The sequence below is a fragment of the Ambystoma mexicanum genome, chromosome 11 (genome assembly GCF_040938575.1).
Source record: "Ambystoma mexicanum isolate Mex_15411 chromosome 11, UKY_AmexF1_1, whole genome shotgun sequence".
NCBI classification, from domain to species: Eukaryota; Metazoa; Chordata; class Amphibia; order Caudata; family Ambystomatidae; genus Ambystoma; species Ambystoma mexicanum.
Window position 1 is genome coordinate 834,221,887 of NC_090934.1, and position 26,849 is coordinate 834,248,735.

A 26,849-nucleotide genomic window follows, 5' to 3' on the forward strand; every position below is an offset into this window, starting at 1 on the left:
CCCAGCAGCCCTTATCTCCACTAAAATAACGATCACTATGCTATAGTTCTAAGACTTACTGTGAACCAAATTCGCTTGGTAAGTGAGGAGCACGTGCTCATCAGCTCGCTGCAACGAAGCTATCTCACAACTTGACTTCCCGCTGGTGCAAAGATGACAGGGGGGGTGACAACATGAGTCTCATGACCACCTAGACACGTCCGAACGTGCCGAAGTCACGTGAAGAAGAGTGGGCGGGGCTTTGTTGTGGTCCTTTTCTCGGATGGAAACTAGACACTTCAGTTTCCCCTAATCCCAATGCCGGAAAAAGAGCCGCTCGCCCTCAGTCCCTTTTCTGTTTCGCTGGACTGCCATATGTGAGCTTGAGTGGATCTTCACCCTATCGGGGCGCTCCTAGTACGTAACGTGCAGCAGAGGATTCCGTGGAAGCCGGTACAGACAAGTTGGTGGTTTGTCCACGGAGCTTTCTTACCCATATGGGAAGCCGCCAGGAGGGTGACGGGAAGTGAGTGTCGGCAGCCGATCTCGCCGTGAGTTCTGTGCATTATGCGTTTATTACATCTGCAGGCTGGCTGCATGTGGCTGGGTGAGAGTTTCCTGAACCTTTGTACAAAGGCAAGACAAAACGTGCGAATCCCCACTAAACATCCTGAAAGACTCTGCCCCTGATCCATCAAATATGGTCAAAGGGTCCAATGCAGGTGCAGTGAACGCACCCCAAGAAGCGCTTTATATACCGTTCTTTCTCTTTTACGTTAAAATGCCCTAGCTCCCTAGAAAAACAAGCATCGTAATCCCAACTGTTTGGGCTTTTGTGTAGGCATGGGAAGGACACTTGCCAGGAACTGCAGTAGTGGTATTAACTGGCCATTGATGATAGCAGGTGCAAAATGGTGCGATTACCTGCTCATCTAATAGCAGCACCTAGCAAATGCAATACTTGTACATATGCCAAACTGTTGGTTTTGTCAATGCTTGTTTTCAAAAGGATTTCTTTGAACAACACGCATAGTGCTTAAAAATCAAGTGGCCAAAAGGCAGACCTGGCTAAAACAATTTTATTACATCAGTAGCACGTTTACAGCTTCAGTTAAGCCATTAACTGTCAGAAGAAACACTGGCAGGCACTTTGCAAAGTTTGATGGTAAGGCTTGATTAAAGTGAGCTCAAAGTTTCCAGGAGGAGGTGTTTTGGGCAGGAACCAGATGGGAATGGCCAACAACAAAACAAACCACACATAGCTTTGCATAACGGCACACAATGGCTACTGACTGGAAAGCACCCCCAAGCTCAGCGAACAGTGTTCACTGAACTGAAGCTGCCAACAGCACATCACTGCTCTCTTGCACTTATCCCGCTCGTTCCCACTAACTCAACCCCCAGCCCCTTTCCTTTTCAGATCTGCCATAGCGCCAGGGGACCACTCCGGTGGTGATAGCGTACAGTACAAATATCCTTTAACATAAACATAAGGATTATCATGGCAAATCTGGGTGGGTACATAAGCAAACACCTACAAGCTTTGTGTCCTTTGTCATTTCTCCCTATCTGTACTCTAATGCCATAGATTTGGCTTATAGGTGGTGCGCCGCCTAATAGCGCAACATAGAAATTCCTCCCCACAAGATGGCTGCATCCATGGAAGAGCTCAAAGAATTCCGATATGGGTGGGATTAGCCATAGGGATTACATTGGCTGGGGATTACAACTGTGTATGCCTCCTTAAATATATCTCCTTTGAAAAAGCATTACAGACCCTCATTCAAAGCCCATATTTAAAGCTCTTAGGTTAATGATAATAGTTTCGGCTTTAAAGGTAGCGCTTTCAGCACCACCTAGTAGCCCAAACAAATTAGGACACTTACAACTTTTAAAGCTTTAAGGTTAATAAATAATGGACAAAATTATTTGCATTTTATGTGGAAGTTAGGTTTGGGGAATGCTGTATACTCGCTCTTCGTTACCCAGTGGTAGCTCCTGGTTAATGAGGGAACCCAGGAGCCACTTTTAACTCCTACTTATCCAATCTTAATTTCGAACCCTGGGTTAGGGCTTTACTTATCCCACATCACCGCTGCTGAAACTTGCTAGTGGACCATATGAGACCCATACAGGCTACTAAGGCAGCACATCACACAAAGGATTGCAGTGACACTTCTGGAGATGTCCCTCTGGCCACAAAATGAAAACTAAAAAGCTAGGGAAGCCAGCAAAACAAAATCAAAGTTAAGGAGCCCCACAAAGTGAATCCAGATAATACCTGAACTCTATGCAATGTTGTCTTGTTTTGCTACAATATCAAGGCACGTTTTTGTTCTCCTTCTACAACATTCTATGCTGTGCCATGTCACAATAGGTTATTTTTCCAGAGTGAATGTCGATAACACTTTATCGCTAAGCACTAATGTGACCTTTGAACATCTTCTGACTATATAGGATAGGCACTGAGTGAAAAGCCATGTTTAAAGCCTGGCCTCTGTTTAAATAGGTGTACAACAGCGCCTGGATACAGAAACCTGTCTGCAGCTCTTTAAACTAAATAGGGCTCCTTTCAAGATCTAGTAGATGCACAAGTACTCATTGACTGGAATGTTAGGACCGCAATAATGCATTACTGCTGGTGCTAACGCACACAGGTGAGGATAAGCAAGAGGCATGATTGTGTTAGAATACTCACTAAGGTTTTTTTTCTGAACTCCCTGCAATCCACATCCTGGGGCAACAAAGAATCTGGATTTGTGCATGCATTGGGGGGGGGGGGGCTTTTCAGGGGAGATGATGGTAGGATTTCACTTGCTGTTTTTCACTTCTCCACTCACTTGTATCCAACTATCGTGCTTAATGCCCCACAATCCTCTACAGCTGCATTTAATGCCACACGATCAGTTGCTTTTTTGCCCAACGGAAGGTCTTGCTCCCTACCAAATCCGCACTGAAACACGCATGCGAGTAGTGTCATGCGTTTGCTTTCCAGCTGTTCATCAGAATAAGCCAGACCCCTTTGCTGATCACCCAGTGGGATAAAGGGCACACAAATAGTCGGCAGCCAGCACAGTGTATAGATATGCTAGAGAGGACCAGGGTTCACACTACATGCTCACCGTTCAAGGTACCCACAAACCCTTCCCCGACATTCAAACAGAGGACTCGGGCAAGGGCAAGTTAGAACTGTCCTTTATTTTCCATAACAGACCGGGATCATACAGGAAAGAATTCTCTGATAATCACTGCTCCTGAGCCCATATTGGGAGTTTTGTGCCATTCTGACATCCCTAATGAGGGCTCTTCCCCCAAAAACCTAAGAGCCCGCCTGATTGGGTGATTGGGGTGGTATCACCTATGGCTGGCACATATAGATGCTATTTCACTGGCCCTTGCATGTCAAGTGGCTTGCCTGACCCTTCCCCAAAAACTATCTATTACGTTGTTGCAGGGTCGCAGGATTACCATTGGCCCTTGCCCTCTGCCTCCCACTGCTGGATTTGTGTTCTGTGATTGGCTGGAGCTGTTCTCCCCAGGCCTAGGACCCAGCTCTGTTCTCAGCGCTCTGTTCTCAGCGCTCTGTTCTCAGCGCTCTGTTCTCAGCGCTCAGTTTATCTTCTTAAGTTGACAACAAAGACTGTGTCCCCAATGTTGCAGTCAGTATTACCACTTTTCCTTCGAGAGTGCCTTCAGGGTTGCAACGTTGTAAAACACTGTTTGTGCCATTTTGTGTCTGCTTCGCGGGGAACTGCTCCCCTTCTTACTATGGGTAAATGGCCATTGTTCGGCCTGGCTGTACCACGTGGGTGAGGACCGCAAAATTGAGCCTTTTTGGTCTGCAATTAGTGAGGATTTATTCTGCTTTCTATAAATTGCTGCTGTTTTGCACCCATTTGTCCCCAAAGAAGGCAAAACAACTTGGGGCAATTTTGCCTGAGGCACACTTGGGGGGGCGTCAGGGGGCTGGCCCTATGACTGTAGGGCCAGCTCCCTCTGGAATCCCCCCCCATGGAGGGGCAGATCCGTTCTGCCTTCTGGGAGAGGGGGGGCAAAATTGAGTGTCTGGTCCCATTTTGCAAACTGTGGGCAGCAGTAAGGAGCACTAAGTCACTAGGGAATTTTGGAGTTTGGAAGGGGGGTCGGGGTGGTCTGTTTTGCCCGTCGCAGTACCCCCAGCTGTCCTGGATCTCTGTCCAGGACACGTTACAGCTTTTTCCTCCAGGGATGGGCAGGGACCCTGCTGGGTTGGCCCATGACTGCCGCTTGGCTGGGGGGGTGGTCGACCCATGTCCGAGCCAGATGCCCAAGGTGAGAGGCATCACCTCCGGCCGCCCTAGAGCACTGGCTGGGCTGCATTGCAGCTTTCTCCTCTGGGGATGGATGGGGAGCCTGCTGGGGCTCCCTGAGGCCTCCGCTGGGCTTGGGGATGGTCGACCCACATGGTGACGGGCGCCCAATGCCGGAGGCAGCACCCCTGGCCGTCCTAGAACTCTGGGCGGGTCGCATTAGAGATTTTCATTACAGGGAGGGATGGGGACCCTGTTGGTCACCCCATGACCGCTGCTGTGGTGGAGCGGGGGGCAGTCACCCCTTTTTTCTTTTTTTTTTTTTTCTTTTCTGTCCAGATAAACGCACCCATGCAAGTGAGGTCTGGTTTTCATCAGGACATCTGTTTGAACGTGGGGAAGTGAGACATGTGATGTTGCCTGCATGTTTCGTTCATTTCCCGGTCGCAATTGTGCCCTCCCACCTACATTTTGGACTTTGCTGGGCATTCTGGGTAACAAATTGTGACGCGAAACGCGCAAGTGAGACCTTATTGGATTCCCGTCAGTGTCGTCTTTTCAGAAATGCGTGTTCCCTATCTTCCTTGGTGGCTGCTACACACCAGGCCCAAATCTGTGGGTTGTCCAGAAGGCCAAATCCCGTTTTCCCAAGGGCGTTCAGTGTACCCTTTACGCCCAGGTCAGTGCACCTACACATGATATACCGTTTTCATCAGGACACCTGCGGGAAGGTAGGGCATGTGGTGTTTTCTCTTGGTTGTGATAACGTTTCCATACATTTTTCTGCTGCGGTTTATGACACAGCCCTATCATTTCTGAAATGTGCCCTACATTTAGTCTCTGCCTTAGACACCGTACTCTTTTCTGACCTGCTGCGCAAGTCACCCATCTTTCAAAAGGTCCCTCTGTGCTCTTTCAAAAATGCATGCTTGTCATTCTTCACCACATTGGTTTTCCTTATTTTCAAATGCCAGGTACATCACTTTAGGCCGTCAGCATAAAAATACTGTCTACCATGGCTTAGTTTTTGGCTCATGATATTGCTTGTTTTGTGAAACCTTATTACAAACGTGTGATTCCCTAACTAGAAGAGTCGGCGGGGCGGGGGGGAATGTAGTGGTGCATTGCTTTTTCTCAATATTCATGGAGGCCATTACCTTACTAGTTCAAACATGTCCAGCACGTACTTTTAGTTTTCTGAGTATTTGCCAAACTGTTGGAATTATGGGTACATAGTTGTTGCCTGACCAGCGCAAATGACACCTTCCTGAATTTGTAATTTAATCTACTTTTCAGAAATGTATGCCGTTCTGTGTTCCCATTGAGCTTTCCTACCCTCCTCTTCCATTCCGTGCAAGCATGTCCTATTGAAAAAAAAAATAAAAAAGGGGGAAAAGTCGCCTACCTCCTACAAAACTGGAGGTACACTTATGAAACAAAAAATCTTTCCACTCAACCTGTTCTGAAATCGCCATTTGCCAAGCTTTCAAGAACTGCAAACCTTTTGTTCTTATCTCTTAAAAGAAAAAAAACACAGGCTTCTTTGTACATCATTTTATTGGCATTTTCTGAAAAAACACAACAATGTGTCACTTTTTGCTATTATAAAAAATGCAGACACAGCCATTACAGTTGCACTTGGGGCACAACATTTTAATGTATAAAGAGCCGTGATAATGGATAATAAATTTGATTGGGCCCATATTAGCCTAAGCTATTGGGACCTCTCTGCTTGGTGAAATGGGCAAATACAAAAAAGGCGCACTCCATCTTCAACCATATCAAAACAAAATGAGCTATTGGGTGATGTTCGCCCCTTTCTCCATTTAGCAGTAAAATGGGCGAGTGGAAGAATGCACAAACGAAACTTAGTATACAGGGTTTTAGAAGTGGGACCCAATTGATAGTCCAAATATGCTTCCAAGCCCCAATAATCCTTTTATAGACGCCAGCTAGAGCCTTGCTTTTTTTTTTTTTAAAACCTGCTAAACAAGTATCGATCATCACATTCCATGCCCATTCAGTGAATCGTTACCCAATGCTATATTTATACCCAACTCCAAACTTTGTGGAATTCTTCCACATGTCCCAAGCCCCATTTTGGTTACCATATTTCTTGCGTGTCTAAACCATGGGAGCTGCCTGGCACCTTTAAGTGTCGAGTACTTCCCTGCCTATAAAGTGTTAATGTTTCAGAATTCCATACTCTTAACCAAAATAACACTGGTTGGAGCATATTGGCGTATTTTGTCTCAATAACCCTGAATTAACATGCCACCGGCGTGGAAGATGCACTTGGGGGTAAGCCTAGTAAATTTTTCAAAAATCGATTTTCGGCTATCTGTATAGAAGTACCATTGCATGGCTCCATATTTCAGCTCCATAAATAACCGCAGGGATTACCTGAACCCTGTAAATCTTGATCAGTTTTGAAAGAGCTTCTCGCTCGAGATGGAAGTGCAGTGCTTGAAATTACCCACTCTGCCTCAAATGGTTTAATGTACTTTTCAATCTGATCTCTCAATTGCAATTTTTGGTGAGAATCAGCCACAAATAATTGAAAGACTCCACTGCCTCTAATGTCTGACTGTTAAAATAAAACCTCACCCCCGGTCGAGACTTACGCCCTGCCTGGGCACACTGCATAGTCTTATTTTTATAATAATTAATGCAGAGACCTTTTGCAGAACACAATTCTTCAAAGACATCCAGCTGGTTTTGGAGTCCTGTCAGTGTTTTGGACATCAGAACCATGTCATCTGCAAACGAGAGAAGACTCCATTCATGACTTCCCAGGTTAGGAGCGTCTCTTGCTGCAGCCTGAAACGCTGGTACTATACTGTTACTCCGCCCACCCCCAACTAGTCCTTGCACTATTGCTAGAATGTGTTTAATAGCCTTGCCAAGACCTGGGTGTTTTAGGGGGGTAGAAGCCCAGTTCCTCCAGCACAAGCTATAAAAGATCCCTTGGGACAGTGTCAAAGGCCGTTTTGAGGTCTATGAATAACAGGTACATACATTGGGATCTCAAAAACAGATGTTTGGAGTATGCGATCCAACCTCATCGCCTGGTCTATTGTGGTAAACCCTGGTCTAAATCTGCCTGGATGTGCAACAACATACCTTTTTATTGTCCACCCAATCCTTCATTCGATGGAGGATCACCCTTGAATATATTTTTGCCAAAGAATCAATCGGCGAGAGAGAGGCCTGTAGTTAGACAGCTGATCCCTACCCCCTTTCATGTAGATAGGGATGATTACTGCTGCCTTCCAACTGTGGGGTGGGATATTAGTGGTGAAATCACAATTGGACATTTTTGTGAGAAAAGGAAATCAGATTGCAGGTTCACTTCTGAACAAGTCAGCGGGAACAAAATCCGGGTTGGGGCCCTGCAACCATGCTGTTCAGAGATGGCCTGCTTTTCTTCCATGAATGTGATTTGTTCAACTATAACCTTGGTGGGGTGCAAGAAATACTTGTGCATCCCCCAGTACCCCCAAAAGACTGCTTCACCTCATCTCTCACAAAAAGCGGCCCCAGTGAATACATTGATTGAAAATAATCAAAGCATACATCCGCAGATATATTGTTTGATGCTGGTTCACAAGAACTGTACTGTCGCGAAGAGATTGGGTATTCTGGTTACGTGATATGCCCTTCTCCTGTCGGGGTCCCAGACTCTATTCTCCTTGTTATAGTGTCTTGATAATGTTTCACTTAATGTTCCGTTAGGTTTATGCTCTCTCACCCTCTTTCCACGCACTGTTGTATTTAGGGTTCCTTGTACCCAGTGCTCCAGATATGATTTTGAGTTGAGAGTATTTTACTCCCTATTTTTAAACTTTGAGAGTAAATGTGATTTCAAGAGAGTAAAAATGACCTTTCTCCTTTGCAAGTGTAAAATGTGGGGACACATCCATCAGAAGTGTGCAAAAACTGTATGGATGAATCCAAATAGATGAAGCCGAGGGCAATTTGGCCATCTTGCTCTTGTTGGATCTATTTGCAGCCTTCGACTTAGTTGACCACCAAATTCTCACCCATCACCTCTCATCGGCTGCCGCATTCTCGCAGAAAGCCACCAATTGGATTTGGTCCTTCCTATCTGATAGGTTGACTAGGGTCTTAAATTGGATTCGGTCCTTCCTGTCTGATAGGTTGACTAGGGTGTTTGCTCCTTCAGCAGCAGCTGACCCTGTCCCAATCCAATGTGGAGTACCCCAAGGTTCCTGTATCTCACCTAAGCTTTACATCATCTTCAGCAAGCTCCTCCTTTGACCGACTTGATGAACTGGGTGTCACATATACCAGTTACGCAGACGACACCCAGGTCCTCATTACACTCGCTGGGTGCTATGAGAGAGATGTTGCAAAACGTAATGAAATCTACCTTGAAATTCAAGCATGGATGGCCACCCACAGCCTCTGCTTGAACGATGACAAGACGGAACTTCTCATCGTAGGTTCCCAGGCCCGCCTCCACAAACTGGACACTAGGTACCAATCATTCACTATTGACGGCAATATCATAAAAGTCTCAAAAGAAGTCAAAACGTTGGGCGTGTATCTTGACTCCACACTATCGCTCAAACAAATAAATGCTACCGTCTTATCTACGGCCTATACAAATAAACTCATTAATGCCTGTAGACCATTTCTCTCGACCACAAGCTGCCCAACATTGTCTAGAGCTCTGATATTATCCAGACTAAACTATTGTAATACACTTTTCTTGGGCACCACCAATAGCAATTCGAGTAAACTCCAAGTCTTACATAACAATTGTTATGCTTACCTGTATCCACAGGGAGCCACACGATACTGGATGGAGGTCTAAGCGCTATCCCGGACCCCTCTCTGCTTGGTTATGTGCCAGACGTTGGGTAGCGCCTATAACAGGAGAATGGATGGTTAAGATACTGGTTCTGTGATGGGTGGACTCCCACCTCCCTCTGGTCCAAATCCCCTCCCTTGGGGTTATTTCTCACCTTAGGTTTTTGTGCGTTGAACTCTCCGTCTTGCGTCTCTGTACAGGGGCGCATGGTTGGTGCGGGCGTTCCGTGGACCTAGTTGCTTCACTGGTCTGTGTGCCCTTATGTCGGGTCCAGATCGGCTGTGACTCCGACTCTGCTTGCTGTTTTCCAGGTGAGTTATGTCTTTTCCGTCTTTATTCTGTCTTTCTTTCCCCCCATTTACTCTGTCTTCTCGGCGTCTTGCTCCACTACGCTGTTCCCTAACAATGTCTCTTTTTGTTTTCACAGGGATGGTTGCGATCTCGAAGTTGCTGCGCTGATGGTGAAGACCACAGTGATTTATTGATGCGTGGAGCACTGCGCTGATTATTGGTGTTAATTGCTAACCTGTGTTCTCTTCTCCTCTTTGTACAGCCTGCGGTGATGTTCCGGAGTAATGAGCGATCGAAGCAATGCTTGCCCAGGTAAGTGCTTTGTTAATGCTGACCTGTTCCTTCTCCCTTGCAGGTTGCAGTGAAACCCGGAGATGGGCGAGGTTAGAGAAGCGCAGGGTGCTGCCAGCACTCGCTGCTTGCCCGGGTAAGAATTGTTATTAATGCTGTCCTTGTTTCTTTACCTTTGCAGGTTGCGGCGAACTCCGGAGATGGGCGAGGTAAGCGAAGCGCAGGATGGATTCAAGGCCGGTTACTTCACAGGTAAGTGTTCTTGTTCGCTAATGCTGTTCTTGTTCTTCCAGGTTATTAATGGAATCCAGATCTAGGGCTTCAGGATCGTGCCACCGGAAAAGCAGATGAGCAGGAGCTGGACACGATCAGCATTACGCTGCAGGAGTCCATACTAAGGCGAAGCATGTTCTGCTGTTTGAGTGTGGTTTAAATAGCCTAGGTAAAGTAGTTCCAGGCCCAGCCACACCCAAAACACTAGATCGCATGGCTTGGTTCTAAAGAACTGAGCTGTGTAATAGGCCTCCATGTTGGATTAAGGTCCAAAACTGGTATTGCTTTATTCCTGATAATGAGCCTGGGCGCCAAAGGCACCAGGACTGACTCCATGTATGTTTCTGATGGAGTTCTAAGGCCCTTGGGGCCGGTGTGAAGGGCTTTAGCCCCACTGCTGCCAGGGGGCTGTTATACCTGAGGGGGTCAGAGGCATGGATCTTGACACAATGCCCTTAGATGCGCACTTAACCTTTGTAAGGCTCACATTTCTACCATCAGCAAGGAAGTCCATTGGCTCCCCATCCGTGACAGAATTAAACTAAGATCGCTCTTCATCACACACAAATGCCTTTCACTGACTGCCCCCAGGTACTTATCGGTCAAATTCTCCAGGCATAGCACCTCTAGACCCACCAGAACACCTTACAAGCACCAACTGAACATTCCCAAATTCAATTGGAAAACAGCTGGGGGGAGGGGTGGAAATCTAGCTTCCCAGTGCAAGCAGCGAAGTGTTGGAACACGCTCCCCACGACAATCGGGTCTGAGAAGTCATTCTGGTCATTTAGAGCTATGGTGAAAACTTGGCTCACTACTCAGTAGGAATATGATACCTGCATGCTTATCTATACTGAATTCTGTACATCCACTGTAACCCTCAGCCTGTATCACGACATGGACCACATTGTAACCCAGTCCTTATGCTACCCACTGTATTGCCCTTCTATGCATCTTGCATGTGCAACCTTTCTGTAACCTATGTTTTGCTTCAAGCCCAATGCGCCCAGTTACCTGAGGGTTTGGCCGCGCTATATAAATGAACTAACTAACCTAAACTATGTGGCAGCTTTCTGCATTGTGACAGAATACACCTTTCATTATTTCTCTATGGTCTGGCCATTTGATCTCTCCTGTATATATTGAAAACACAAAAACCTTTTCATTTACATAGTAAAGCACACCTGAATGGTATTGTTTGTTTTTGAGGTTCGATGGCAGAATTGTCTTTTGATGATGTCCTCATTTCTTGGAGCTATTACTACCTAAGGGTATGCCAATGTTCTGAAATAACAATGCAGAGAGGCAAAGACTCCATGTTAAATTCTATACCTAATCTCATGGTCAAATTGTTATTTATATGGTGCTTTTGGCAAACCTCTGTACATGGAACATTTTTATCACAGTCATCACCAAACCGAAGTTGGTACTCCTTTATCAACATTGAAAGGATGAAAGCCTGAGTTGGCCTTGCCAGGATTCGAACCTGCAACCTACAGATCGCAGCATCGAGTGCTCAAACTGCTGATCTTTCTTATTGGCTAACATCCTTCAGAGGTCGGTAAACTGAGTATTGACTGATGTATAATAATCACAGTGCCTAGTTGTTGGACGAACTATGTACGTATGAAGCACTACATAAAGTTAAATACCCGTCTGGATTCTGACAGGGACAGGTTTTGTTCAGTTTCTATTTCAATTACAATGTAACTTTCAGTTGTTTGTTTTTGAACAGCGCTTGCGCTTATGTTATGTCTTGGATGTTTTCATTGTAGTCTCGAAGATTTGAGAGGCTAGAACACCAGTGATTGGTGTAATGACAATCACTCGTCACCCTTGAGCAAAGACTCTGCTGACTATTTATTGTAATGAGCCCCATTGACTGCAAGATTGAATGGATATAAACTTGACCATGCATACTTTGACAGTTTTTATAATTTGTGTGTATATTATGTGTGTATAAATGATCTGCCTCTGCATGATTATGCACACAGCAGAGGAACTCAGAAAAATACAATTGTGCAATACTGGTCTGTTTTCACGGGGGGAAAAAAGCATAATTTGTTACAAAAGATTAATTCTCAATTGCGTCTTAGTTTTCCATATTATTAATTGCACAATCCTAAAATGCTAGGAAAATAAATATGCACAGTGCTTCTATTTTGCTCCATGAGCATCTACACAACACAGCAGAAGCTGAACGGAAAGAAACCATTCCTTTTATCAGTGTGCAGTTTTATTTTTTTGAAAGGCTGCAGAGTTTCAGTGGCTTTTCTCCATGGCTTGCAATTACATCCCTGAAGATAAAAATCAAAAGAAGCATTCTGGTTTCTGTCAAGTAACCTGACCTTTGCACTGCCCTCTGCTCTAAACTTGTGCATAAATGAACGCATGAAAATAATAAGGCTCTGCCACCCAAATACATTTAGGGTCTTGCCTGCAGCCCTCCAGTCAGTCGCGGGCATCACTGTGTCTCTTTGGCATTCCGGCGCTGTGGAGCTTTCCGGTGAACTGCAGCAGCTCTGTGGCTTCTGACCCTGTTCGGCATGCTCTCAGTCCGCCAGGGAGGATCTGACACTTGGGTGAGGCTGTTGTCCGTTTTTATGTTGGTATTCTCAATGGGTTTGGGTGGAAGGCTAGACTGTGCATTGAACTTCGTATGGGTAATCCTTGTGAATGCGCGCCTCTTCTTTGTCCCAGTTCCTATCTCTTGATTCCTTTTTGGATTTTCAGGCCTCTTTCCCGTCGCAGTATTTCCTAACTGATTTAACATTAGGAATTTGGCAGAAACCTGTACTGTTAACGGGTAAGGAAGTAGAAAATAATATATATATATTTTTATATAGCCCTTTTATCCAAATCGCTTTACACAGGACATATTTACATACATTATTACCCAATCGAAATTGGTACCAACTTTATCGACCTCAGAAGGATGAAAGGCTTAGTTGACCATGTTTGGATTTAAACCTGCGACCTGCAGATAAAATACAGATCACAGCAACTAGAGCTTGAACCGTTGAGCCATCTTACGGCATGGTAAAAGAGACCAGAGCGATGAGTTATTGTTCTTAAGAAGCTCACATATGAGGGATGTGGTGTTCTTAAGGTTACACCCTTTTCTCTTTAGGTGGTCACGCTGTTTCTTAAGGGCAGGTTACTTTCCCTGTGATCCACCTGCAGTGTACCATCCGCAGGAAGACTCCTGGGTAGGTGTCTCATTGCCCCAATGGGAAGAGAGGAAACTTCCCCTTCATGAATAGTGATGATGACCTGGAATTCATCAAAATACACAGTTTAAAAGCATTTGAATTTTCTGGGCATAGACACATTAAATTGTCTGATAGCATTTAGCTAAGCAACCCAAATTATTAGAGCTAGGGAACTTCCATCTCGGTTTCCAGCATCAGCCCTTTGCCTCTGCTAGGAGGGGCTACTTATAACATATATTCACAAGGGTTACCACTAGGGAATCCCCCTGCCCCCCACCTTACCTAATTTCACTTTAGATGCTCACTGCCCCATCCACTAGGCCCACGGTCTTCTACTTCGAGGATAAACAAAACAATTTCTAACGTTTGTCAACTGTCTCTAAGAAGAAATCCACAACGGCTCTAAGAAATGGATTGTGTCCTTCCCTTCCTCATCTTGGATATATTTGTATCCTGCTTTGGAGTCTCCGGAAAACAATGTGACAGCAGGGGATGGCATAGAGTCCCTCAATGGTTACCATTACCGAGTGCGGAAGTGAAATCGATGATATTAAAGGTAGCTTGCACTGCGCCCCATGTTTTCTACGCACGCACAGCACGCTCTTGGATTGGTTCGACTCGCCACAGCGATCAGATTTCATACTATGTTAGAATTTTCTGTGACTTGTCACAATGTCTATGCCAAAAACCGGGATCAAGAGATGTGCAGACTGATTCGAGAAGGTCGATAAGTGATCCACACAGGATTTCTCTGGTGCCTTGGAGAAATACATGAATTCGTTGAATGTGGCTCCTGCCAATCGATGACTAGCAAGGCCTTAAGGAGAGAGGTTGAAGCTCGCCCATGGTTGGTCAGTTTTGAAGTCTCCACCCTCCACTCCTTCAAAAAGAAAATCCTCTGAAGATAGGCGTTCCACCAGAGACAAATCTCTGGAAAGGCCAAAAAACAATCCAAACATTCTAAGAGCTCGAGATCCAGGAGTGATTTGCGTCACTTTTCATCTTTAAATAAGAGGAATAAGAAACTGCACCATAATTCTTAGTCATCCGATTCCTCGTCCGGTATATGTTCCCAAGAATGAAAACATTTCTGAGAACAAATGTTGGAGGTATTCTCGAAGGTGGCACCTACTGACCCCTCAAAAGAGCAGAAGAAAGCTGTTGATCCAACTCCGACAGGGACTCAATTTTAAGGCTTTGACCTGCGCGCCCAAAAGCCTGAGTCGAAAGACCTCCGATGTCTACTCGGGTGATGTCGACTGCCAAGTTAGCGTCGAAGCAAAAGACTTCAATGATATCCTCCTCGAAGGAGTTGACTTCAAAATATTAACCTCAGTCAAAGACAGATTTCTTTAAATCCTTCGGATCTGTTTTCGAGGAGCAAGATTAAGTCATCCCCTTTTGGGTATAAACGTTTGGGAACACCAAATGTTCCAGTGGAGTTAGTTTCAGAGGAATCGCAGCTGGAAGACCTAGTCTCATGCTTAAAAGACACCAGTGACCTAGATGCCGCCTCTAAAGTTTACACTCCAGGTGTGCATTCTCATCCAAATTCAGCCTATACCACTGTAATGAGCAGGGTGATGGAATATCTAGGATGAGGTCATCGTGCAAAGGACTTTACTCAGGATGACCTTACAGACATCTTGGATAAGGTCCTGTGCTGCCCTTTCATACAGCACTCAAAAACCCAATAATGGCTCTTTGGAGGAAACCGCACACCACTCCGGCCTTCCTCTGAGGACCCTGATTTCCTCCTCCTGAGCACTCTGATTTTCTTTCAAAGGACCCTACACCAGAGAGCATAGTAGTACAGGTAGCTAGTTCAATTTCCAAAGCTGCAGCTTATCCTACCATCCCCCAAATTGGAACGATGAGTGTTCGGATGCCCTTGCAAAAGTGTCTTTTCAGCAGGAAGCTTGGCATCAAAAGCCATCAACGCATCATGTGCTTTGGCAGAATATAGCTACACATTACGGAATGTGATTGCTCAAGCTGTGCAGAATGTCCCAGAAGGGGAAATGAAAAGGGGATTTAATGACGGAAAGGAGGCTTCCTGTCAATCTTTACAATCGGATTGGATGCTTCAGACTATGTTGGAAAATGCATGGTGACTAGTGCTGTGATCAGACGATTTGTATGGCTACACAAATCTGGGTTTTCCCCTGATGTTCAATCCAAGGCTCCTAGATATGCCCTTTGATGGATCCAGTTTATTTGGGCCCAAGGCGGACGACAACCTGGAAAAACTACAGGCTTCAAAGGTTGCAGCATAACCTTTGGGGAACGCCATCCGCAACAGCACACGCCTTCACAAAACTGGAGGAGGCGGTCCTTTTGATACTACTCTTCTTTCAAAGATGAAGAGGTCAGACAGTACAAAAACAAGGGCAAAGAAGATTCACACAGGAAAGGCTGCCCAAGCAGCTCTCCGCCACAGCCCCAAAACTTTGCTGACAAGACATCAGTGGGAGTCGGATAGACCCAGTATCTGCATTACTTCTGATGCATGAACGCTACAAACAATAAAGGCCTCCAGATTGTTCCCCCAAGCAAACGCTCTCTTCTGGATCCAGATCCACTCCTCTTAAAGGAGATTCTCTTCCTCTTGGAGAAAGGTAATTGTAGCAGAACGGAACCAGGGTTGGTACTCCACCTTTTTCTTGTTCCCCAAAAAGTTGCAGGGTTGCAACTATCTTAGACATGAGGCGCTTGAACAAGTTACTCAGTAAAAACAAATTTAAGGTGGTCATTTTCTTGCAGATCCTTCAAGCCCTTCAGTTACATGACCGGATGCTGTCACTCGATCTTCAGGATGGTTACTTTAATGTGCCTATACATCCCAAGTACCAGAGGTTCGTTCATTGGCGATTCTCACAATCAATTTCGAGTTCTGCCTTTCAGACTCTCCTCCGCCCCCTCTCCCCTGAGGGTCTTCCCCAAGTTGATAGTGGTTGTGGCACCGAATCTAAGGAGGGGGGAGGGATTAACATCTTCCCCTACCTAGACTACTGGTTTGTTTTGGGTCTTTCTCCCAAGCAAGCTCTAACATTCAACAGCACCTGCCACTCACTCCACAAGCTGGGCTTCTCCCTCAACTTAAAGAAGTCCCAGGGGACATCTTGTCAAACGCTTCAATTTATTAAAGCAGTCCTGGACTCTTCATTGAGGGCTCTGCGCATCATGTAGATGGTAATTGCATTTTCCTGGTGCCGGCGGCCCTTTTGAGGATTAGATCCTTTTAATGGGGCATCCAATCCCAATGGTTAAAGTTCTCAGGCAGGATGGCTGACCTGCTTCAGTACCCAAGCAAGATAGCACAGGACCTCCTGTGGTGGGCCTGCAAGGAGAACATGATGATGGAGATCCCTTCTGGCAACCCTTGTTGGAATCCACTGTAGTCATGGATGCGGATGCCTCCTTCATGGGATGGATGCACCCATGAATGATCTGACGATGAGCGGGCTTTAGTCCCCTGCAGAATCAAGACTACACATGAGCCTGTTGGAGCTGAGGGCGATCAGTCAAGCGCTGATGGCCTTTTTTACCTTCCATCCGGGGAAAGAACGTCCTGATAATGACGGACAACACAGTGGCCATGCATTACCTCAACAAGAGGTGTGGGCCATCACCACTGTGCAAGGAGGCAATTGGCTCTGGTTTTGGGCTCTACAAAAGTGGATCCCTCTCTCACTCTGTCCTATTCATCTACCCGGGAAAGGTAATCCAACAGCAGATTCTCTGAGCAGACCGGCACAATCTACCACAAGTGGGAGTTGGCCCAGGAAGTCCTTCTAGAGATCTTCGCCCTTTGGGGAACCTCTCAAGTGGATCTCGTTGCATCCTATATCAACAGGAAATGCAACCTTTTCTGCTCCAGGGAATTTACTCTTTGAGGGGTTCTGGGGGATGCATTCCGTGGGAGGAACATCCATCGAAAATAACATTACCAGGGGTAGGTAATTATCTCGTCTAGACTGTTATTGTACTGTACCTTAAGCCAAGGGCGAAAGCTTTCTTTGGGGCATGTAAACTACTATGACAGAATCCAAACAAGTGAATCTCAGCCAGATGCTCAAACAGCAAGGGGATCAAGACCTTTTTTAGAGGACCGCCAAAGAGGAAGAGAACTAGGAGGGGGAAGAGGAAAAAGCCAGGGAATGACAACCGGATTTCAAGCTCAATGAATTTAGTAGTCAACATCTCGAACAGGGTACTTAACAAACAAGAAAATGCAACATTAAAAAAATGATTAAAATGTGTACCTACTTTTGGAACAAACTTGTTCAACACCAAAGTATAACAACTGTTTCACAAGCTAAAATTAAGTGTTATTTTTCTGAATTACAAGGACAAGATAACAGAGAGTGTGTCACCTGATTTTGTAGAATTCAAGCCAAAAAATACCTTTGTTGCACCTATCGGTGTACCATCTATTGAGATTTTTGAAAGAATGGTGCTATCAGACCTTACCAACGTCCATTTTGGGACACCTAGGAAAATGAGTCTTAATGGATTTTACACAGCTGAAAACATAACTATAAGACCGGCGGACAAGGGAGGAGCCCTGGTACTTCTTAACACAGAGGATTATAAAGCATAATGCAGAAGACAACTTAATGACCATACTGTCTATGCAAAGATAGACCATGATCCCACCAAGGACATTCAGAAAGACCTACAAATACTACTGACGAGAGCAGAAGATATGGGTCTCATTTTGCAGAAAACCAAATCATTTTTACAAAACAAACAACCTCACTTCTATCTTCTACCAAAAATTCATAAGAGCTTAACAAATAAACCTGCCCCCCCATCCCCCCCGCGGCAACCCTATTGTCGCAGTGACGGGAGGAGTATTAAAGCCACTAGGCACATACATTGATTACTTTCTTCAGCCTTTGATTCAGAAGACCAAAACATATGTAAATGATAGTACCCACTTTCTTAACATTCTGGAAAGCATTGAACTTACAAGTGAAGACATTGTTTACCATAGACATCAATAGTCTATACCAGCATTCCACATGACTAGGGCCAGAAGGCGGTTGAGTGGCTTCTCCTTCAAGAAGGTGAAATAGGGGCAGCTAAAGAGTTTATCATGTCATTGTTGACATTTATTTTGAGTTCCTACTTCACATATGACAAAGATTATTACCTTCAAGTATCAGAGACAGCCATGGAGCCACACAACTTGGACAACTCACAATGGATTGATTATGGTTACGATATATAGATGACATTTTTGGAATATGGCACGGCACCAGAGAAACATTAACATTTTCTGTTGTGTATCAATGGTATAGATTGATGTATACATTTGTCAGCAGAAATAGGAGACCCTGTTGTACACTATCTTGATGTTAAAAATCTACAGATCACAACATCGTTGTATAATAAACCCACAGACAGAAGCAACTTGTTGCACCGGATGAGTTTCCATCCTCAGAACACTCTCCAAAATCTGACATATGGACAAATGTTACGGCTAAAAGAGATCAGTGACTCGGAGAAATACGAAAACGTTCAGGAAAAACTACACAAACTACAGGATCGAGGATATCCAGAGGAGAATTTACAGGAAGCCACAGACAAAGTGTCGATAAGATCAAGAGCAAGTATTTTGTCAACCGAACCCAAACCTGATGCACCGACAATTGTATATGTTTTTGACACAAAGCTCACCAATAAAGAGATGCATTAATAAGCACTGACTGATTTTGACCAATGACAATCGGACTCAAGATTTATTCTCAGATAAACCAGTGTTTGCATATCAAAGGACAAGCAACCTACGAGATGTATTGATTAACACAAGGGATGACAAGCCATCTACATTGAAGAATAAAAACCCAGGGACATTTCCCTGCCTGAACTGTGCGAACTGCAACATCATCATCAAAGGCAGAGTAGTATCACACCCACGCACAGGAGAGAAAACCGCCCTAAGATATTTTGCCACGTACAATACAGGGAACATTGTGTATTGTATACACTGCCCATGCGGTATCTGTTACATTGGTGAGACGGATCAAAACATCAGAATACGCATGAACAAACACAAGTCTTGTATTCCAAATAAAAATGCTAGTTCTTCAGAAGAAAAGCATTTTAATGAGAAGAATCAGTTTTGCGCAATTGAAATCTCAAGTTCTGTAAGTAATGGACAATAGGGATTCGAGGTAAGATACTAAGAAGACGCAACAAAGGGAAGCGTATTGGATCAACCGCTTGTACCGAGAGGAATGAATGAGGAGTGGGACTTGTATTGCTTTTTATAATTGTGCGTACATATTGGCGAAGTTCTTGTTGTTCCTCATGTTTTTCAGCTTCACATCTTAAAACCTTGAAGTTGATTACCACAGACATTATGGTTGGCCAACCGCACTAATGGTTGATTCACCATGCATGAGTATCACGTGAGCACTAGGTTTATTTTTTACATTTGGATGGGCTAAAGTGTTTACACGACAACATAACTGATTTATAAATGGTTGATATATTATGCATGAGTATTACAATAGCGCTATGTCCATATCGAGATGTGCATGACAGTTTATCAAACAACATATACATGGACATTGGGAAGCACAAAATAGATACTTAAGTTGCTAACCCATTACTGCCTACAGGTAAACAGTAAATATCTGCATCTACAACACCTGTGCATTCGACATATCACAGCAAGACACGGTTATGAGTCTGTGAATCTAGTAGCTCAATCGGTCATTATTATCATAATATGCACATATTTGAAGGTCATACAAGTAAATACAAGAAATAGCGAGATTGGAAACAAATATAACTATATAGCTCTCTATATACATGTTTTCTTTTATACATAGATGAGATCTGTGCTATAACACATCACGATACCCTCTTAATATGAATTATGTCAGAGACCTATTTGAGATGGCTGCCACTGTCCCAGTGAGACGGCCATCTTTTCGGGCAATATCGCCATGACTACGCACAGTAGCTTACATTATTGTGAGCGCACGACCACCGTGTTTGACCACAACACAATTGCGATCAGATCAGGCCGCATAACGTACATCAGGTAAGCGAACCAAAACGGGCTGACAAATACTTGCATCACATTTTAAATTGATTTTATAATTGACAGTCTTGAATTGGGTGCATCTGTTCTTTTTACAGAGCGCACCATGTTCGGATTAGATGCGCATGGCGTTCACAGAAGAGGCAGTTTTGCTTCAAGCACGGGCACATGGTTTACACTTGTTTCAGACCTGGCAATGATTGCACACATAACGTGCAGGCCTTACACTGGAGTATTGGTTAAATTAAACAGATTTCTCAAGCATGGCACTTACCTCGGGCAGTGGTAGCATCATACTTATTCGTATTGACATAGGAATTTTAGATTTACATATTTACTATAACGCCATTAGGGCTGCCTAAGGAGCACTATTAAAGGTGAAGGACATTTCTACACGACATAATAAGGAATTCGCACTCACAGGTCTGCGTGACTTTGCTGAAAATTATAACGGATTGTATAAACTGCATATTAATATCTTTCAAAATAATGAACCCGCTTAAACGCCTGTTTAAATGTCTTTTCTACATGTTTCTCCATTTGTTATATGTTTGTCTTGTGGGTACGCTGCTCGTTGTGACAATGCTTTAAATACATACGCATGTGATTGCTATGACATTTTTTTGTAATATGTATATATTCTTGTTTAGATTACTGATGGACAATTATGTGATGAATAATTTAATCAGACAAGGCCCTGATGAAGGATATACAGTCCGAAATACATTGGCTAAACTTATTTTTGGGAGATTTTTGATATATTAAAACACAATTATTTTGAAAAAGAGAAGAAAGTAGTTGTTTTTATAAACTACCAAAAACATTGAAAGAATAGAAATGACCCCGAGTGAGTAAGAGGGTGTGCGGCCCACACCGAAGGCTAACTAGCCTAGGCCTTTAGTTTTTCTCACTAGAATCCAAAGAAGACCCATTTTGCAATGGCTCACTTGCTCAGCTATTCTCTATCAATATAGGACACCAACTACATAATTGGTGTGTGTGTGTATATATGTGTATACACACACACACGTATGTGTTGAAGGCTATATAGCACCTCCCTACACTACCTCAGTGAGCCATGTGCCATGAACCGGCTGAATAAATGATGATTGTTAGCTCAGCTGAGAAACATAGCTTATCAGGTAACATTCTCTTTCATGTTCTATAAAGATGCTGTATAACTATACATTTCCAATACAATTCTATGTTACTGCAAAGCGTGCTTGTTTAAGTAATTGGACTTCTAAGCGCTGCGGTCAATAATGCATTTCATACATCTGCTTTCTACACTAGCAACATGATAAACCATGTCTTCACAGAATCTGCATAACACATGACATGATTTGCTTACACTTTCAGGTGGCATGATTCTGTCTGGTTTTAACTAGGCCTCCCAAAGCCAAATGAGTACTCTAATAGTCTGTTATGAGAGCAAACTGTTCTCATACCTACACCTGCCGCTCACCCCATCATTCTAAGTAAACACTGCTGGTTACACATCCCCCAGCCAGGTGTTCTCCTCAGGCCTAACGCAGCCACATTCGGTCTGGCTAAATCCTGCCAGAACGAACACATGCTACAGATCTCTCAACCACCACACCTACCGCTATAAAGCGGCTATTACATGAATTCCGCACCAGCTGCACACATACCCGGTGCTCACATGCACCTTTGACTCTCTCTACTGACCTGAACTTCGGTTCCCAAGGGCGGTCAAGCTACTAGCGCCTTCAGACCATACCAATGGTATATAAGGCGCTATAAAAATGCAAAATAACATAACATAAGGGGCTCAAAACTGCAGCTTGCATACCCTACCTAACCTCTGTAGGGTGGGTAGGGCAAAACAGCATGACTGTGCTTGATGAAAAAGAAACATCTTGAATTTAGTGTACAGATGGTTGTCCGCTAATCTGGACAAGACTTTCTGTACTTGAACCACATGCTCCATCAACGAGGGCGAAAACACCAGCTTGTCATTAAGATATACCCAAACCAGTAGATGGACAAAAATGTGTTCCATAAAACGCTGGAAGACCATGGGGGTGTTTCACAGCGCGAAGGGCATGACCTGGTAATCAAAAGTGCCCCAAAGGTGTTTTCAACCAAGTCTTCCATTTGTCGCTGGTTCTTATGTGCACCAGGTAGTAGGCCCTCCTCCAGTCCAATTGGGTAAAGATGATAGCTCATCGAAGGTACTTAATGATATTCCAGATCCAAAGTAACCGGTACACCTCTTTTTTTGGATATCTCGGTAAGACCTTGGTAGTCGGTGTACAGCGGAGAGTTCCCTCTTTTTGCAGACAAAACAGGGGAGACCCTGCTAGGGAAGTAGAGGGAACCATAAACCCCATGGCCAGACCATCGTCTAGGTATCTACAGAGTTTCTGCCACTCGTAGGGCATCAAAGAATAGATCTTGCCAATTGGTATCCGGGTCTCGGGACAGAGATCATAGCATAGTTGTAGGGACGATGTGGCAGAGGGAGCAGCACAGAATGACCCCAACAAGAGGACATGGCTTTGGTTCAACTGATAAACATGCTGCAGTAGACTCCTTGGTACAGGTATCTGAACAAAATGTCATGGTCCGAGTTGTCCAATTAATATATGGATTATTGTACTGTAACCAGGGTCACCCCAACATTATAGCAAATGCTGGGGTCTGGATGACATCAAGAGCTATGTGCTCACTGTGTCCGTTGATAAACAACACAGGATGTCCTGTATGCTGACTCATGGGTCTGGAAGCAGGTGGAGTGCTGTCAATTACTTATATGCAGGTTCTCCTTTTTTTTCTGTAAGGGAAGAGCACGTGTTTGTGCAAACAGTGCGTACATGAGATTCGCTGAGGCATAGCAAGACTGCCAGTTTCCTGGAGCCTTTGATGGGCGTAGGCGGCAGGTTCCAAGGAAATGCCTGGATCCACCACAATACAAACTGACAGTTGGCTATTGAGACATTGGAATAGTAGGGGTGGGTATGGTCTTCTGGGATGCCCACATATGTTCTCTTCCCCATTCCCCTCTAGACTGTATTCTTTGCAGGTCACTTGGTCGATTACTGCCTGAAACATTTCTGGTTCAGGTGTATGTACAAGTTCATCCTTTTACTCCTCCCAAAGATTTTGCTGGAGTGTCTTTTGTGTAATCTCTGGCCACTGAGAATCATTGGCTAATTGTTGGAATTTGTTTATATAAATGAACAGATCCTGAGAACAATGTTTTATGACCAGCAACTGTTTCTGAACACTGGCTTTGCCATTGAGTGGCCAGAATGCTTCCAGGAATAATGTCTTGAATTCTGCAAAATCATTCAGTACCGGGCTATTCGTAGAGCTATAAGGTGTGGCCCAGGCCGAGGCCCTTCCTGTCAAATTGACAAGAATATAGCCAATCTTGGCTTTGTTGAACGAAGTATGTTGGTCAGAAAACTAAATGTAGCTTACAATTACAGAATTCTGACTGCTTTTGCGGATCTGCGTCTAACTTTAAGGATGCAGCAGGAGTCATAGCAGCTTCAGAACAGCAGTGGGTTGCCCCTTGGGTAACGGCTTGTCGCAGGGAAGCGTTTTTCTGTTTTGGGTTAACCACTTCCAACTGAATGGAGGTCTGTAGTTCTTTTTGGAGCTCTTGGACCAGACCCATTTCAGTTCCTCCATTTAGACCTCTTAAGCTGTCAAGGATGTGTTGGGTACCTGTATTTCTGCTGTCCTCTCCTCATATTTCTCCTGAATCAGTCTTGGTGGCGGTGGTACCAAGAGCCTCGACACAGGGTAAACCAGTCCATGATTTGTGGGGAAAGGCAGGGAACGTAAACGGAGAAAAAAGGTGAGGGGATAGGAAAGCAGTAGTAAGATAAAAACGCTAGGACGAAGAACTGAAGGGTACAAAGGAGATGAGGACGAGGTTGTATGTTTGTGATAGGAGATATGCATTTTAATCATTGTTAGTGAATGAGACAAATGTTGATGGGGGAAAAGATGGAATAATACTCGCCTGTGAAGCTGAATAATTTTCTGTGATGGCAGTTTCTAGTACATTGGTTGTGTGATGTACTCGTGTGCTCAAGCAGGCCCTTTTTAAATGTGGAGGCTTCTTCCCCAGGAAAGATAATCTGGAGGTGCAGAGCCAATTGATGGAAGTGCTACGACCGAGGATTGGATGTTTAAAGGTGAATTCAGAGAGTACAAAAGGAGAGGGGGGAGAAAGGAGAATTATGATCCTTCATGCACCGTACCTGTTTGGTCAGTTGCTAAGGGGTGAGAATGATTGTTCAGTGTTTTGAGTGAGATGTAGTGCAGTGAATTGAGAATAGGTTATTTAACGTAGGAATATGTACCCATCTATAGTAGGAAGATGAACCCTGAATCCATTATCCAGGTTGTGTCCAGCAGTCTATGAGGAAATCTCTGTTTTGTCACACAGTATACGATCAGCAAGACTGAAGCAGATTCAGGTACATTGAATACAGGTTCCCCATCCAACCACCCCCCAGAGTAGGTATTTCTACAGTGCTGAACTACCAAGTCAGCAATAACAAAGAATCTCCTGAAAGCACAACATGGGTGGCATAGTGGCTACCTGCCGGCAACCATCCCCACGTGTATACATGCAAAACCCACAATTGTCAAAGAATATAGTTGTGCAATAGGGGTGTCACAGTATTGGTTTCATGGCGGTACAATAACCTTCTTGCCAAATGATAGTATATCATGGTTATCGCAGTATAGCAGGTGGAGTTAACTAACGTTAACAAATATTTTCTTAAACGTCATAAATTGTCGGCATTTTGAAACTTGTCTCTGCACACTTTTAGCTGATCCTCCAGGAATCTAAGGCGGCTGCAAATTTTTTCTTTCATGACGCTCACTCGTTGATCACCTTGAATGAAAGAGTGACCAGTGGAAGTGTTAAAATGCACATTTTCAGCAATGAGCTTGCTGCTCAGTCACGTGTCCTTGCTTTGAAAATTGGACTCGACCTGCATGATTTTGGAACCACATGGCATGGGCATCATGACCCCTCGCTGCGATCAGTCATAAAAGTTTGTGTTTGATGACGCATTATCCCATTAAAGGGAGAAAAGTCACTCATGTGAGGTCTAAAAGCCATTGTCATTGTGTTTCTTTTGTGAAAATGTCCTAGCAACACACACTCACCACAAGGTTGCATATTGATCAAATCACTATAGCTTGTTTACCATCTGCCTGGTGTATTATAAAGTTCTGATGTTGGAGTCACCACTGACCATGTAATCCTAACAGGACAGCGTTCACTGGGCGCTGTTGATTTCGTTCTTGATTCTTGCAATACGTGTTCATTTACCTTTTAAAGATAGTGGGACAAAAACCTTTTGAAAATGACAAAGTTAAAATACATATCTGCACAAATATGGCCTAGATCACCACAGCTCCATCATTACCATTTTCCCCAGGTCTGAGCGCATTAGGACTCTTGTCATGTGAGTTGAGACGGAGGAATGCTTTCATGGGTGGTGCCACAAATCGGGGATAGACCTGAGCAATATCTCGCCCCCATTGCTCTGGAGACTTCAAATTGAATGTAGAATCTGTCCTGCCTGCTTGAGTCCAGTGCCATATGCAGAAGGCAGGTGAAGGATCAAGCGAAACAACAACACTAGTGCCAATGTGTAAATCTACACGGAGGACAGTGGGGGGGGGGCAGTTTATATACTAGCACAAAGCACTGATAGGCCCATTGCTCATACAGTCTACAGAGCTACCGTTTTTGGTGGACATGCATCAGAAGGGCATCCAGTTCATTCCCCCCTTTGAATTCTGGGATGTGTAGGTCCCCATCTTTCAAATTGGTGGGAAAACTACAAATTGGCTGATCTTTAACCCAACTCTACTGATCACAGAGAAAGAGTGGTCACAGCATCAAAGCTGCATTTACTAATGTGGCCTCACTTTCCCTATGCTCTTGTCTGCCAAACGCCACATCCCACAGTGCAAGATCCAGAACACGCAGGACTTGCTTACTGCAGCCTTTCCAAATCAGATTGAAAAGCTCACTGAATAGCTGCAGGCCCTAAAACGGTGTACTGGTATCAACATTGTGACGGTTATTATAGTTCAATTAAGCTGTTCACGGTATCTATAACGGTATACCGTAATACCGTTACACCCCTAATGTGCAAAGAAGTATAAATGAGGCTATACAACACAAAGAAGACGAGGGGGCATTACATAAAAACCAGAGCTTTTCATTGATTTTTATTTCCCCACTTCTACACGCCCGTTCAAAACTTTGCAAGAACTAAGTAAATGTACGATTAACCTTTCGGAGGCCAAGGGGAGCGTCAAAGCAAATGTGACTATGCAATAGTTGTTCCACAAGTAAGATAAAAAGTAATGTCCCTTCTCCCTAATTGGTGTTTCTTGGTGAAGTGTGGTCCAACTGGAAACCAGTCGTATTCTTAACCCCCAAAATGATTGTTGCTAACTCTTGTTAGCATGGCTGGTTGAGTACTAGAAAGTGATTGATATAACAGTGCCACATCTACCAGCTTTGTAGGAAAACTGAACTTGGGATAGATGGAAATGTCTAGATGGATGGAATGGAAACGTATAGCCCTTCATGGATTGCATTAAGA

General features: G+C 44.3%; 1 protein-coding gene and 1 long non-coding RNA gene across 3 annotated transcripts in view; one reads left to right on the top strand and one right to left on the bottom strand.

The window, feature by feature from the left end:
- The window catches only part of LOC138503788 (uncharacterized), a 110,089-nt gene extending 109,889 nt beyond the window's left edge, over positions 1-200 (bottom strand). The window contains exon 1 of the long non-coding RNA XR_011279706.1: positions 60-200. This is a non-coding gene — a long non-coding RNA (uncharacterized lncRNA). The remainder of the gene's footprint in view (positions 1-59) is intronic.
- Positions 201-273: 73 nt separating this feature from the next.
- Positions 274-26,849, top strand: part of GTF2H1 (general transcription factor IIH subunit 1) — a 1,239,907-nt gene continuing 1,213,331 nt past the window's right edge. Inside the window, exon 1 of one of the 2 annotated variants that reach the window (XM_069623786.1) lies at positions 274-505. The gene's annotated coding sequence lies outside the window, so the exon portion shown is untranslated. Of the gene's footprint in view, positions 531-26,849 lie in introns of both variants that reach the window. The other variant, XM_069623785.1, reaches the window with a different exon arrangement.